Source organism: Pelodiscus sinensis, chromosome 14 (assembly GCF_052426305.1).
Source record: "Pelodiscus sinensis isolate ZL-2025 chromosome 14, ASM5242630v1, whole genome shotgun sequence".
NCBI lineage: Eukaryota > Metazoa > Chordata > Testudines > Trionychidae > Pelodiscus > Pelodiscus sinensis.
The window spans coordinates 5753233-5770064 of NC_143065.1; positions in this window are offsets into that span (position 1 = coordinate 5753233).

The window sequence follows — 16832 nt, forward strand, 5'->3', positions numbered from 1 at the left end:
GCTAGAGGGTCACAATAGTTACACTTCAAAAAAAATTGTGCTATAAAAATGCTCTGAATTTTTAATGATTGTTGTGTGTATATATTCTTAGAGATTGGTCAGAACCAAATCTCCCAGGCCAAGCACAGTCAGGACTTGTCTTCACTGTAAAATTAAATCAAATAATAACCCAAGTATAGCCCGTAACACAAGTCGGTTCAAACCCAAGTATGGTAGTGTTTTTAAGTTGAATTGTCTGACTTCTTGGGATATAGGTTACAACTCAAATTAGCATGTCTTACCATCTGCTAATACACCATTCTGGGTAGGTTAAACATTACTTCACAGTCAGTTTACTGGTAAAGATGTGTATCCTCATACTCTGAGCCAGTTGTACAGCTCAGGCCTGTCTCTCCACTGGTGGACAGACTTTTCAAAGGCCTTGATCTTGGCTTAACTCTGTTTTCAGTGAAGTCAGTGGCACAACTCCCATTGACCTCTGGTGGGGACCAACAATGAACACATCTGAAAATTGTGCCTTAGCATATTTGTATATCATAGATGTTAATGTACTTGGTATGGTAACACTTTGAAAGTTTTCTTGTCAAGGCCACTCTAAGTGAACTACAGGCAGTCCCCAGGTTACATGGTCTCCGACTTACATCAGATCCCTACTTACAAACGGGGTGAGGCAACCCCGCACTAGCTGCTTCCCCCCAGCAGACCAGGGAGACGCAAAGCTAGCGCCCCCCCCCCCAGCAGACCAGGGAGACGCGGAGCGGCTTTTCTCAGCAGACACCTCAGCTTGAGAATAAAGGACTGAGGGAAGTGAGGTGTGGGAGAATAAAACTGAGCTCTGGAGAAATGTTTGGCTAGCGTTTCCCCTACAATATGTACCAGTTCCGACTTACATACAAATTCAACTTAAGAACAAACCTACAGTCCCTATCTTGTACGTAACCCAGGGACTGCCTGTATTCTTTCCCTCCCTCCTTGCAGTTTCAGCAGCTAGATTCTAAATGTGTATTTTCTTTATTTTAATCACCTGCTCTGTCACTGGAAAACTTTCAAAAGTGGGAATGGGTCTGGCTTGATGACTATTATGTCTCATTCATTCCCATATTTTTTTGCATGCACATACACAATTGGAAAAATGAGAGGCTACGGTAGATCTACTGTAGCTGTTTCTCCATTGCCCCGGCCTCTGCTCATCATTGTAGAGAGGGGATGGACATAACATGGCAGGGAATAATCTCAGTGTCACAGGCCTCTGAATGGTGCAGAGCTGCTATAATGGTACCTGCCTCCCACCAACCCCTCAGTGCAGCGGCGGATTTATGGCAGGGCGAGCAGGGCAGCTGCCCCGGGCCCCACGCTTCCCGAGGCCCCACGCATGCGCCGTGTCAAAGGAGGGGCCCCACGGCACTGCCCTGGGCCCCGTGGCGCTCTCATCTGCCCCTGCCTGAGTGTAAAGACAGGTTAGAACATTGCCAGAGCACTTCCGCTGTTCTCTGCTTCCCGTGACCCACATGGTTATGAGAAACAAGAATGTATTAGAGAAACTCTAGATCTGATCTAACTTGGATGGAACTGTCCCTGAAAATACCAGAGGTGCAAAAGTAGGTTAATAATAATCCCCCTTCCTTAGTGCAAGGTTGGAGTACCAGATAATGAGGCAGTAAAAGTCCGATCCTGCTCTTGTTCACTGAAGTTGATGGGACTGCTGACAGTAAGTGCTATGTTAGTTACTAGTAGTAAAGGTTTATAGAGTTGGGCCCTAGGCCAGGTAATGAGTCATTGGCTGGTCTGGAAGGTGAATGGAGGCATTCCCGGTTCTCAGCTCTTGAGTTAAATGCAACCAGTACACTGCCTCTCCAAATGGCTGTTTTTATAGTCCTATAAACTGTGCCTGTGTATTTAGTTCTAAACTGATATATGCTTGAGTAAGGATACACCTTGTATGTATGCACATTAAAATCTCTCACCCTCAAGAAAGTGCTCCTAGTTTGTGAGTATAATTCCCCTTCTTGTGTGACTTATGTTTTCAGTATTTCTTAACGAGGTTTTCTGAAATATTAAAATGGCAATTATCTGCTAGGGATGTAAAAGATTAGCCAGTTACCTGGTGAGCATTAGTCTTACTGGCATGCTTATCCAGTAACTGGTTATCCAGTAGGGAACGCAGCCCCCTTCCCACTGCAGCCAGCTGGAGCAGCGGGATCTGGCCAACTGGAACAGCCCCACCACCCGTGGAGGACTGTCTGGATCCCGGCTAGGCTATTAAAATTGTCTCGTTTAACTGGTTAACTTTTTTAAGGGGTATTTATTTACATCCCTAGAATCTGCAGAAGAGGTGTGAGTTCAGTTGAAAATCACATTTTTCTCTCAACTCCTGTAGTAACGTTCCTCAAATGAAGTGTATTGCTTGTTATAAGCCTTCACGATAGACAAGTAAGTACCTCCCTTCTCCGTGGAGAAATGAAGGTAAATGTGAGCTCTGAAGAGTAAGCCGCCCCAAGTTGCTTTTATTTGCTGACTAGCTACAGATAATACATACAAATGTACATTAGTATTGGCACAATAAAATCTGTTTAAATCAGTTTTACCAAATATTTCATGCCCCTGAGCCACTAGCCATTGTGGACCCACTCTTGTAGTTCTTTAGCAGGCGGGCAAGACACAACAATGTCTGAAAGTGACTGTTTGCATGCAGCAGGAGTTCCACCCTTTTAGACCCAAATATAACGCCTTAACAAACATGCTTTCTCTCCCTGCTGTTGCCTGATACTAACAGTAGAAATGCTAGCTCAGGAAATTAAGTTCAAAGATAAAATCAGTGAACCCCACATCATTTCAGTTTCCTGCAGTGTATGTTCTCACGTGGCATTCCAATTCATTTCTTCTTTGAATGCCAGAACATATTTGGCGGATTGAAATCTACCATTATGTATTACTTGTCTAGCATTTTAGACCTGCTGTAGTGCTTGGCAGACTTAATGTCTATTAAGTACTTTTCATAATTGTCTGTGATCTGTCCTTGGTCAGTAAGGGTAGGTCTACACTACAGGGCTATAGTCTTAACAAGCCACCCGTTATTTCAAAATATTTTTCAAAATAATGGATGTGCTATTTCAGCATGCCTGTAACTCTCGTTCCACAAGGGTTAAGGGATATCTCGAAATACAAAATTTGGCACTGTGTAGATGTGCCAAAAAGATACACAATTTGCATAGAACAATTATATATATAATTTTGAGTTTAGGGTGCTGTGTAGACACACCCTAAAATATTGTCTCTGTGCATCAATGCAGTAGGACCCTTTAGAGCCGTGGTTTCCAACCAGTAGATCGCAATCTACCGGTAGATCTCGGAGGCTCTAAGAGTAGCTCTTGAGCCCTCTCTGAACTGCGCACCTGCGCAGTACATTTACATTAGATTTCCTCATTTGAGGAGCAGCTACTCACCGAGCAACAGCACAGGTGAGTAACTGCGAGAAATGGTGGGAATTTTTTTTTTTTAAGTAGCAGTATAAGGATTGGGGATAGCAAGTGATGGAGAGGAGGAGAATAGAGAGGGCGGGGCTTCAAGGAAGGGGTGGGGCGGTAGATCTCGGCTTGGTCTGTCATTTAAAAAGTGATCTTGGGTGTAAAAAGGTTGGAGACCACTGCTTTAGAGAATTAGTTCAGAGGAATTTAACGGGACAGTTTCTGCTCTCATTTGCACTAATTGAAGGCTGGGTTGAGATCATAGCTTCATGGGAATTATTCTCAATTTCTAAAGGTGAAAGTGAAAGTAGAAATTGGTGCAAAGTAATTAGCAAATGAAGAAATGCAAAGAATCAAAAGAGAAAATGAGAAAATATCACCAGTCCATTGTGAAATGGAATATCTTTCCTCAGACATTTTCTTTTGGACTGAGATTTATATTTTGAGGGTTTTTTTATTTTATAAAATAGGAACATCAATGAAAGAATGATTGAGTATTAAGGCAAAAGGGCCTGATGAAAAGTTAAATATATAGGAAAAATAAGTGGATATTTTCCATTCTAACATGTTCTCTTGGAAAACATTCAAAACCTTTTTTTAATGGAGGAAAGCGGTGTAATTTTCCTTCAGTATGTTTTGTGCTCTTTCCAAGAGCTATGCCATGGAAAATCAGTCCGCAGCTGCAAACCTCTCATTGTCTCTAAGCCAGGGCCCTGCCAATTTGTAAGCTATTCCTGAGTATTGCATAAGCATAGGATACCCCTAATATATATGAAGCTTAGTGAGCAATGCAAATGTCTGTTAGTAGATTTATATAGGGGAGAGCAATGAAGAGTTCGCAAAAAACTTTTTTTGTGCAGAAAATGCAAATACAGGCAGTCCCCGAGTTACGCAGATCCCACTTACGTCGGATCCACACTTACGAACGGGGCTTTCTCGCCCTGGAGCTCGCAAGCAGCAGGACCGCCCAGAGCGCAGCGGTCCCGCCACCTCGACCTTCGGGGCAAGAAAAGCTGCTCCGGGTGCCCCTGGTCTGCTGGGGACCGTCTCCAGCAGACCAGGGACACCCGGAGGAAAGCCGGGGAGGCGGAGGGGTCCCGCAGCTCTGAGGCTTTGCCAGAGCAAAGCCTCAGAGGTGCGGGACCCCTCTGCCTCCCCGGCTTTGCTCCCCGTGTCCCTGGTCTGCTGGGGGGGGGGCGCAGTTAGTGCGTCCCCCCACCCCGCAGCAGACCAGGCTTTTGTTGTGGACCCTGGGGTAGAGCAGCTGGGGTTCTGCTGGGTTGGTCCTGCAGGGACCTACCTGGCAGCCCAGCTATTCTGTCCCAGGCTCGAGATTCAGCCGCTGTTGAAACTGATCAGTGTCTGATTCCAGTAAGCCGGGGGCAGAGCAATTCTGCCTCCGGCTTCCTGTAGTCAGCCCCTGGTCAGTTTCAGCAGCAGCGGCTGAATCTGGAGCGAGTTCCGACTTACATACAAATTCAACTTAAGAACAAACCTACAGTCCCTATCTTGTACGTAACCCGGGGACTGCCTGTACTATGTTAATAATTAATAAAGATGCTGACCTGGTCTCTATTTCCCACAACCTCATAATCTTGATTTCTGTAACTCACTGAAATTCTATCTCCCTTGTAATCTAGGAAGCTATCCAGTTCAAAGGGCCTGATTCTTCATGCATACAAAGGCCAAATTCCCTTTGACTAAGTGGAAGATTTGTCTCTATAAGATCTTATTTTGTCAATTCTTCACTCATAAGTTATCAAATGCCAGGAATTTTTACTGAAGCATTACTATTTATTGGTCTCTTCTTCCTACTATGCTGGTTTTTTTTAAACAGCAGCTTCCTCCTGAACAGTCTTAGTCCGCTGTTTAAAAATGTCACAGCTATAATTGACAAGTATAAGATGAGATGCAAATTTCATGCTGTGGCTTGGAAAGTCATGAAAATCAGTTTCATTTGTACACAGCATTTCACAACAAAGTATCAGGGGAACATAAAACTAATCCCAATCCTGCCAAAGGATTGTAAAGCATGAGCCCTTATTCACATGCAGAGCCCTGCTTGGAAACTGCATTTGTAGAGGAGCGGCAATTTTAATAGTGTTCTCCAGTTTCCACACTAAAATGCCACTAACAATAATTTAATTACACGCTCTTTAGCAGCAAAGACTTGTCCATTTTTCACTTGCAAAGTGTGAACGCTATGGGCCTGATGAGTACAATGAAGTCAGTAAGTTTTTCTTTCAACTGCAGTGGTTCTTTGAATAGCAAATGGTTATCAGAAAGTCAACAAGCTTGTCAAGTAGTCACTTAAAGAGACAGCAATGAGGGGGAAAAGGGAGGGGTACTTCAAAGCGGCAGCACTGCTTGGGGTCTGGGATTAGCTGGAGACTTCCCCGCTGATCCTGGGCTTCATGCGGCGTTACCACTTTGAAACTCCACATGGAGCCTGAGGTCAGCAGGGGAGTGATCCTGGGCTCCACGTGGCGCTGCCGCTTTGAAATGCCACAAGGAACTTGACACTGGGCTCCCCACGGCATTTCAAAGTGGCCGCACAGCACAGAGCCCAGGGACAGCGGGCGAGTCCCCAGCTGACCCTGGGCTCCACGTGGCACTTCCACCTTTAAAGTGTAGCAACAGCTGGAGGGCTATTTCTACATTTCGAAGGCAGAGGTGCCCTATTGATATTCGATTAGTCAGTTAATCACAATTTAACATCCCTAGATCAGGCAATAAGGTCTAATAAAAATTAACAGTGGCAAGTGAGAGCTCTGATAGCACCTGTAGTATTTCTGAAAAGAAATTTGTGGGAAAATGACCATAATGGGGCAATTGACCTTGAACATCCTCTTGGAATATGTGCTAACTACTTATGCTCAGGGCTCAACAATTAGAGCAATCTACTCGGGCAAGTAGATTTTAGCCTGGCACGGCGCCGCAGCGCAATCAGCACATGCGCAGTGTGGTCTGCACATACACAGCATGCCAAACGGCGTGGCTGGCGAGCAGGGCTCGCCGCTGCTTGTCAAGCCCTGCTTCTGCTAAACAGTCTGTTTCTATTTGCATGTAACTGTGATGCTTGAAATACCTTTCCCAGCCCTGAAGAAGAGCCTTCATGGTTCAGAAGCTTGTCTCTCTTTCACCAACAGAAGTTGGGGCAGTGAGGGTACATCTCCACAGCAGCGTTATTTCAGAATAACTGCCATTATTCCAAAATAACATAGTGCACATTTACATCACAAGCCTTTATTTTGAAATAATGATGAGCTGAAGGACTTCTTACTCCAACTCCTGGTAACCCTAATTGCAGGAGGAGTAAGGGAAGTCAAAGAAAGAGTATTCTTCCTTCTACTTCCTACTGTGTAGACAGCACCAAAAGCCAAGGTAAGCAATTGATGTAGCTGAAGTTGTGTAGTTTAATTCGACTTTAGCCCTGCTGTGTAGACATACCCTAAGATACTACTTTACCAAGTTTAGCTCTTAATAGCCTGGCTCCAACATGGCTTCAACTATGCTGCATACAAGCTTAACTGTAGCTGTCTACACCAGCACATATGTCACTGAGAGGTGTGAATAAACCACGCCCACCTCCGAGTGACAAAAGTTATACTGACTTAAGTGTCGGTGTGGCCAGCACTAGGTCACCCACCATCACTCATTATGTCAACAGGATTAATGAAGACAATAAGAGAGGTCTCATCAGCTTAGAACATTACACTACACTGACTACACTGTCAGCTCTCTAGTGTAGCCATGGCCTCAGTCTAAGTTTATCAGAACTTATATGGCGACTTAGCAAATATATTTCCATTTGTAAAATAACATTTGTAAAAATTGCCAAGCAACTGATTTGTATTTTTAAAATTAGCATCAATAATATTCTAGCTTCTTTTGAGGGGGAAAAAAAAAGGAAACCACAGCTTATTGACATGCTAAAAAGAAAAAGTATTATACACTTTCCCGTGTGTGAAGCAGACAGGAGAGAAGAATGATTTATGCAGATAGTTCTGTTGTTCAGAAAAACAAACTAACCCAGGAAAAGAGATGAGCTACAGAGAAAGCAGCTAAACAAGAGAAACAATAGGTCACAGCTATTACTATACCCCCAAGAGTAAACTAACCTGGCTTCACTAATGGTCACTAATTGTTGAAGCCAGGTTAGTTTCCTCTTGGGGGTGTAGAAATAGCTGTGCCCTGTTGTTTCCTTTGCTTTCTCTGTAGCTCATCTTTTTTCCTGGGTTTGATTTTTTCTGAATAGCAGAACTATCTATACAAATCATCCTTCTCTCCTGTCTGATGTACATGCAGTGGACAGTAAGGTGCTGCTGTCTGCTGAAGCCAGTATTGCTTGAAGGGCCTCAGGTTTCAAAAGCATTTTTGAGGGGGTAAGGGGCGTTAAATTAGCCAAAGTGCTGTAAATAAATCTTCAGTGTTCCCAAGCCACACAGGGCCTTGCTTTAGGCCCCCAATTACCTTTGTTGTTTTTGGCTGCATTGACAAGATCAAATCATGTCCCAGAACAGAGTTACAGCCTGATTCCAGCACATATCAGCAATAACGATCTTAACACAGTTGATAAAGTCCTTAGCCTGAGCCCTCTGCCAAGCAGGGACTGTGCTAAAACCCTTAGGAAGCACCTACCATGTAGGTTAGGGGTCAGGGTGGGGTACTGTAAATTAATACTTCTTTCTCAGCGTTGTTTTGGCTGCCTCAGTGAAATCTCAATGGGCTGAGATCATAACCCAGGATGTTTCTGGGCAATGTAAAAAAGGTCAAAGCCCTCACCATTGTTCCTCATTGCTCTTTTCAGTTGTCAGCAACCTGGTACCAAATGAGGGAGTGTATTTTGTATGTAAATGTGACCCCAGAGCAAGGCATTTCTTGGGGCTTAACAACCAAAAGCAGTGGTTCCCAAACTTTTTGGGATAAGCGCCCTTTTTGATTTTTGAGAAACCCTCACTCCCAACAAAAAATAGCAGCAAAACTTGAGCAAAAAAAAAAAAGAAAGAAACCGACCGGGGCCAAAAAACAGTCATGGCCCCTTTAATTCCCAGGACCAGTGTAAAAAAAAGATGCTGGTACTCCAGAGGAAAAGTTGTTAACCAAAAACTGTTGGGGGGAGATTGATGGGGCGGGGGACTGGGTTGCCTCATGCCCCCCCTGGAACTTCTTCATGCCCCTCGGGGGAGCAGCCCCCCCCAGTTTGGGAACCTATGAACCAAATGTTCTGTGCAGAAGTTGTTATTGCTGTGAGGTGAAAATGAGCATCACACAAGCATTTGGAGGTCTTGTTTCTCAGGGGTGGTGCCGTTTTTGTGGGTATGAAAGCTCTGTCGATTCGCAACTGAAATTCTTGAATCCTCTCCTGATCCATGAGTTTGGGCTGTGGAGAAGCAGTACATTCCAAGCACAAACCACACAGACAGTTGGATCCATTGGTCCCTTCCACTCATCCTTGCATTAGTTCCAGGTCGTCACTGCCATCGTCCAGGGAATCTTCAATTCCATAACAGGCCTCCACTCCAGCTCCCATTCCAGGTCCAGATGCAACTGAGGAGCATGTACCACTGAGGTTGGAGAGACTTAGGCCAGCCCCTGAGCCTCATGAACTGTTGGCCTTAGCTCATCCTCTTGTGCTGCCATTTCCCCAGCAAAGGCCCTTCCCCGCACTAGACTTGCCTTCTTCACACTGTGTGCTCCTCATGCCCTGGAGGCTCCTGCACTTCCCTTGGTGGCACAATTTGGTATCAGAAGAGTCTGACGGGGGATCTTCTCTTCCCGTGCCGCCAGCGTGACTACTAGTATCCCAAGGTGTGTCAGCTCAATGGAAGTATATTCCATTGGTATGACTGGTACCCTCCTCTTTGGGGCCCTCCTCCTATCATGCCATTGGATCCTTCCAACTTTAACCAGCATCCAGCAGGCATTCGGAGCGGCCATTAGATGATACACCACTGAGTCCAACTCTCATGATATGGCCAGAACCAGAACACTTCCTCCTTCGCCCCTAAATGTGGCAGTGTCTTTGACTCCTCCTTCGCACCGAGTGACTACTGACCGTTCCAGGAATTGCTTCATAAAGTGTCTGGGGCCCTCAGCTTCCCCCCGGAGAAAGAGCAAGATAAACATCAACTTGCACACTTTGGTACCAGTGAAAGTGGTTCTGCCAATCAACAAGGCCATGCCTCAACTGGCCTGGATGTTCTGCCACATTCTAGCCACCTACACAGCCACCCAAAATGGGACAGAGAAATGATGCTATGTGCATCGAAAGGGATCTGTGTTTCTCTGTTCTCTACCCCCACCAACTTTCTCATCATTCAGGCAGCAAAGGAACAAGCCAACAAATGGGATCTGTGTTCCACCCTGACAGAAAAGAGAGCAAACATCTGGACCTGCTGGACCACAAGGTCTTTTCCTCTTCCAGTCTGCAGTTCTAACTCTTTGCTTTGTTACCAAAATACAATTTCTTTACCTACAGTAAGCTAATGGATTCAGTGACAAGTTGCCTCAACACAATCAAGCCTGATACCAGACTTTCCTAGATGAAGAGAAACTGGTGGTAAGGATGATGCTGCGGGTCGCAGTGGAGACACCACACACCTCTTTGCATGCCATGGTTATGGTGATCGTCATGCACAGAGAGTGCTGGTTGGACTCGTCCAGGTTCCCGAAGGAGATCCAGACCACCATTGAGGGCCTTCCTTTTGATGAGTTTCACCTTCTTAAAAGGAAGACTCTGATGATGATTCATTCCCTCAAGCCAGTGGTCTCCAACCGTTTTAAGCACAAGATGACTTTTTCAATTTAAGTGCAATGTAAGATCTACCTCAAACCCAAATACCCTCGACTGGCTTCCTTCCCCCCTGTCTCTGAGGCCTCACCCTGCTCACTCCATCCCCCTTCCTCCCCAAATCTTATTCACTGTCACCAGGCTGAGATAGGGGTTTGGGGTGCAGACTTAAGCGTAAGAGAGAAATGAAAGTGATGAAATGCACAGACAAGTCACAAACCAAAACTAACCTACTTTGCAAGCAGTAAAAGTAGTAATAACCCCTCATTCCCCTCATGGAGGAATAAGAGATCCTCCGGAAAAGGGCTTTTTTCCGGAGGATCGGGCCGGATCGGGGCCAGTATAGACGCTCTTTTCCGGCTTTTCTAAAAGCCGGAAAAAAGCGGCGGACATTTTTATTTAAATGCCGCGGGGGATATTTAAATCCCCCGCGGATTTCCCTATTACGATCTGTGAAATTAGCATGCCCTTTCCGGAAAAGGGGCCAATGTAGACGTAGCCACAGTGTGTGAGAGTGACAGACGCTCCCTCCATCCCCTTCTCTCTGCGTGGAGACAGGGTACAGGAGTGGGGGAAGGAAGGACACCCTGACATCATCACCCTCCTCTTCTCTCTCCCACACCCTGCACAGCAAGGAGGAGGCTCCCAAAGGACAGCTCCAAGGCAGAGGGCAGGGGCAGCATGACAGTGGGTGGAGGGGCAACTGAAGTGCCAGCTTTCCTGCCAAACCAGTCAGGATCACCAGTCAGAGGCTTCAGGATCTACTGGTAGATCCCGATCTTCTGGTTGGTGACCACTGCTTTAAGGATTCTAGAGCCACACCCTGGTTGTGGGACATCTACTCAGGCACACAACAGCACATTTTTCCATCTACCTTCATCCCAGCCAGCAATTCAAAGCTCCCCAAGTCTTCCAATAATAGTGCTATGAGCCTCCTTGCAAATGGCAAAGGACTAGTGACCCTGTCCTACGAGTCCCCCTCATCACCACAGTCTTCTGCATCTCATACTCAGATAGCTGCCAACCACTGTGCCATTCACTGTGAACCTATCCCACCCCCTTCCACCATATCCTAGCACTCTTCTTACCTGCTTGGAGGGCAATAACAATGGACAAGAGGCCTCTCTGGCACCAGTGTCAGTAAAATTGCAGTATTCCAACTGCAGAATTGCTGTTGGTGACAATGGAATGACCCTGCCAGCTTGACGGACAGAGCCCAAGGTGAATGCGCAAGAATAGCGGTTAAGAAAAATAGATTTTTTGGGGGTGAGTTGAACAGTCTGTTTTGAAGAATCGCAGCACTTCAACTGTTCAGTCTTGACCACAGGAACAGTGACTGGAGAGTGGTGAGAGCTCAAGGTTAAAGAACTGAGTTATTTTGGATAATTATTTCCAACTCAAGCAGCTGAAAATTTAGCCCTGGCGACTGTGGGGATAAACTGTCACCTTTGTAGGTGCCGAGTGCGGATGTCAATCATCTCAAACAGCTGGGTTTCCCTCCGCAATGATGACTTCCAAAGCTTCTTTAGCGTTTTCTGATTACATGGCATGTGTGGGCATAAATGAAATTCCTCATCTGATTGTCTCTTGTATGGAGCCAGCATGTATTCATGATTCTCCCTTCATGATGCTTTTACACCACTGTATAGCCATTAATTCGAATCACTCCTGGTTTACCAGGAAAAACTTAAAAAACAACAAAAACTCTAGCAGCACTTTACAGACTAACAAAACATGTAGATTCGAGCTTTTGTGGGCAAAACCCACTTCTTGTTAGTCTTGAAGGTGCTATCAGACTATTGGGCTATGTCTACACTGGAGGGTTGTTGCGCCAGAAGTATGCAAATGAGGCTAAGTGTGGAATATCGCTGAGCCTCATTTGCATACCTAATGAGCTGCCATTTTTGAGGAAGAGGCTCTTGCGCCAGAAGGAGCATCTACACTGCCCCTTCTTGCGCAAGAAAAACCCTGTTGCACAATGCCGTTATTCCTGAAAATAATCGGCGTAGCGGCATTGTGCAAGATGGTTTTTCTTGTGCAAGAAGGAGCCGTGTAGACAGCAAGAGCCTCTTCCGCAAAAATGGTGGCTCGTTAGGTATGCAAATGAGGCTCGGCGATATTCCACGCTTAGCCTCATTTGCATACTTTTGGCGCAACAACCCGCCAGTGTAGACATAGCCTTGTTGTTTTTAAAGTTTTTCCTAGTACAGACTAACTCGGCTACCCTTCTGAAGCTCCTGATTTACCAGTCAGAGAGGAAGACCAGGCTCCTTAGCAATCAGTACACTCAGACACCCAAATAGAGAGGTTCCTTTTCCAAATGTGTCTATTTGAGAGCCATAACACACCAGGAGAGAAGCGGTTCCTGCAGACTGCAACACAGGCTAGAATGATCATGGGTGCATGGGGCTCAAAGCTAAATGCCTCCACCCAGCATCCAGAGACATTTCTGATTTTATGCAAGGCTTTTTTTGTTTTGTTTTTGTTTCCTACTGCTGGTGCCACATAGTGCTTGACGAGTCTCTTGTTCTGATTGTCATAAACAACACTGCTGATGATTCAGGTTTCAAGGCTCAAGCACAGTACCTTAAAGGCAAGTAAAATGAAAAGGGCCTGATTGAAAAATTGTTGAAATCAGTGGAAATCTTTCAGTTGACCTTACATGGAGAAGCAGCACTTTATTTCAGGCACAATGAGGAGCTCTGGATCTCAGACTGCGTGATTGTTTAGTTCTGGGATTTTGATTTAAGACCAGGTCTAAGCGTGCAATAAATACGACAACTGTTACAGGGCAGGTTAAAGGGCTGGATGGAAGGGGAGAGAAGCAGCTCTTAAAAAAAAAAAAAAAGATCAGCAACAGCCCTCGCTAATCAGGGGCAGCTGAGACAGAGCTGCTATAAATCAATTAAGGGCCAGGTGAGCTGATCTTAGGCAGCCACAGGACCTCTTAAAAAAACTTCCGGGGGGTAGAGAGTGGAGAAGGAGTTTGGAGAATGGAGGTAGAAAGTACAAATGAACAGGAGACTCAGAGGAGCTGAGCAAAACATCAGCACTGCTAAAGGCTGCAGGGGGAGCTGAGGGGCTCCTACAGGGAGTGTTTGGAGGCTCCCCGCCACCCAGGTGGTCAGAAACTACAGCTGGCCTGAGGAGGACTGTTTTACTCAGCCCAGACTGGCTGGGGCATCAGCCCCAATACCCCTTAGTTTTGCCAGGGGCAGAAGGCCAAATGCCAAGAAAAGGCAAGTGGGACTTGTACCCTGGCCCCTAAACTGCGGGATAGTGAACAGAACAGGGGTCTGGGAACCAGGAGGAGGACTGACCCTGCCACACAACATATTACGTGACGCGAATGAGTGAGTTGAGCATGAGCACTGAAATTGGAGCCAAAAGTACAGGAGCCCAAATAAGGCAGATCACTTTGCTGGAGGAAGAGTTGATTCATTGCTTTGTCTACATGTGTATTTTGTCTGAACGAATGAGAATAATACGAAGAAATGCTGTAGCCTGGAAAGCAAGGAGAGATTTTGGAAGACTTTGTCACTTCCTAACTGAGACAACCTGTTTTGTGTCCTGATTGTAGAAGAAGAATAAATGTGAACATGAGTATGTGCTATACGTTTCTCCGATAAGCTCAGGTGTAGCGATTTCCATACAAACACACCCAGCAGAGAGTTTGAATACATGTTTGACATCACTAGATAGATCTGTATTAGATCTGTTGTGCCTTATATTTTACTTTTATCCATCTGCTGTGGATGTGGTACGTGAGCATGTTACTTCAGGATGCGGTTGGCAGGAATGTGCAGCTGCTGGATAAGTGATGCTGTGGCAGGAGCTGGAGCAGTTGTCACCATGCTTCTGGTTTACAGTAATTAAATGGGTTGTTTTTCAGGGGAAATGGGTTGTTTAATCACCGAGCTGCTAGAAGCCAGTTCATCTCCTGTAGCTTCTCCTGTGCTGCATTTCTGGAGGCAAAGGGCTTTTTAAGGGGCATTCCAGACATACTTACTTTATAAATGGCATCTTTGGGATTTAAACTTGAGAGTGAGAATTCCAGCCTAATTGCTTATGGAATCTATTAGTTGAGTGAAAAGGGAGATACAATTTAGTATCTCTGTTTATCTCTCACTTTGAAGCTTTTAGTGCTCATCTGATGAAGTGGGTTTTACCCACAAAAGCTCATACTTGTTAGTCTCTAAGGTGCCACAGGACTACGTGTTGTTTTTAAACTTTTAGGCTTTTATACATGAAGTTTAAGGCGTCTATACTTGTGTGCTGGAGACTGATTTTTTTTTGGGGGGGGGCATTCGATTTAGCGGATCGAGTCCAAAGCTAGTTTGGGACAGCACCGTGGAAGAGATGCTTATAGTGTGAGCTGCATATCTTTGTGTGTGCACATTTGAAAATACACAACTGCAGTTTCCTGGGTGATCAGTGCAGCTCTTTTGATGAAAACTAAAATAGAGTAGGTGAATAATGAGGAGAAAAGTTTGAAACTAGCAAAGAGATCAGAACACATTTAACTGACTTGACTTCTAGTTATAACTCCACTTTTAAGGACCAAATTCTGTACATCTTACAGAGCCCAAGTACCAGCTGACTACAAAAGGGGGGAGAAATTCAGGCAAATCAGAAGATAAACCTATTGTTGTTTAGTAAAAAAAAAAAACCACAACATTTTTCTAATTTACTTGAATGAGAGTAGGACTAAGCCCACAGTATCTTATTCCCAGAATCTTGAAATTAAATAAGTATTGGTGAGAAACAGCTGGCTAGTCTCTCTACTGGGCTGTTTAAAGTCTGTCATTTGATATAGGGATGGACAGAAGACTGTGTCACCAAACATACCCATACATTCTGTTTGTTCCAATGGGACTGCTTTTCTGAGGGAAACATGAAAAAGGACAGATCATGTGTTTTTTAAAAAACCATTTGGTTGTGCATATTAGAGCTGGTCAAATAGTTATACAGCAAACTCTGATTTGTAAATATTTTTATGAATCAAAGCAGTGAGTTCAATTTCTTGTGTCACATTATTCATTACTGGTGATCATTCAGACAACCTCTGCGAATAGCTGAAAATGTTTACAAATCCTGAAAGTTTCAGAAATGTTTATACACCTGTAAATTCATGCTGGAAGGGCACAGTGCCTTATTCTCCTATTTTAAAAGATTCAGTGATCCAACCAGGAGGCAGAAACAAGACCATGTGACTCAAGGTTTGTCTAAACACAGAATTGTTCCTAATTAACAACATGTGTGGACACTATTATTCAGGAAAACATATGTCCTCACATGGACTTAATCGGGAACAATAAGTAGACAGCCGTACATACTCATCAAGAGTGAACAGTTAGGAAACAACACATAGATTGAGAATTATTTGGGGGCAATTATTTGGCAAATTATTCTTACACAAATTTCAAAGAAAATCAGGACCTGTTTCCAAATGATTTACAAATGGGAGAAAGGAGATGAAATATGTCTTGCATATAATTCACAACAGATGGCTTACATCCACGTCCATATAATGAATGATGCAAGGCAGATTTTTCCTCTCACAATAACAGCTGTAACTATATAGCCACTTACATACCTTTGCTGAAGGAGTGTCTGGATTTCAGCCAGGCCTAGGCATCCTTGTGTAGAATTTTGTTGTTCCTACAGCACAGCTGTAATATCATGCATTCAACAATAATACTTAGCTTGGAGATTGAAAAAGCTGAAAATAGCAGTTGTTGTCCATAGGAAAAATTAACAGGACAAAATAGCAATGTGTTTGGATGGTCAATCTGTTTTAGTCAGTGTGAGTCAGTATAGAGTCCCACGAATGCAGCTTTCTTTTTTCTGTTAACAGCTGATTACATCAATAAGGTTTCTTACTGCCACCTACTGTATGAATATTCCAAGTAAAAAATAATTTAAAATTCCATCCTGTGTTATTTTTTAAAAAGTCTTTCTGAAGAAAAGATGATTTCCAGTTACATTTAACAGCTTCTTCTTTTTTACTTCCATTCAGAAAGACTGTCTTGTTTTGAAACGGCTCTTTCATAGTTTGAATGAAGAAGCATTAGATGTGGTCAAATAAATCACTAACTACATGCTGGCTGAATCTTCTACTAACATGTCTGTCTTCCTCCCCAGAAAATAACCGTGTACTGATCTCCTGAAAATGCCTTAATCTCTCACGTCTTAATCTTTCTTTTTTATTATATGATGAAAGTTTCATCCTCCCCACCTCATTATTTTCCTTCTGCCGTTTTCTCCCTCACAAATAATACATTTAATTTCTAGTAATTTTCTATTTGCACATATTTATAGGGATCTTTCCATTTGATTTAACTTGCTGACATATAGAAAGGAAGTTGGGGATCTAATTTTAATTTGTTTTACAACTTTTATATCCTCATGTTAATGGAAGAATAGAATGTATTGATCATTTCACTTTTAAATGAACTTTTTTTGTATTTAAAAATTCTTTTTACAACAATGTCTCTTAAACTCTTCAGTCTTCCCTCTTTGGGAAAATTGAATCAATTGTGCTCCAATTTCAGACTCATTGTATGGTTTTAAAG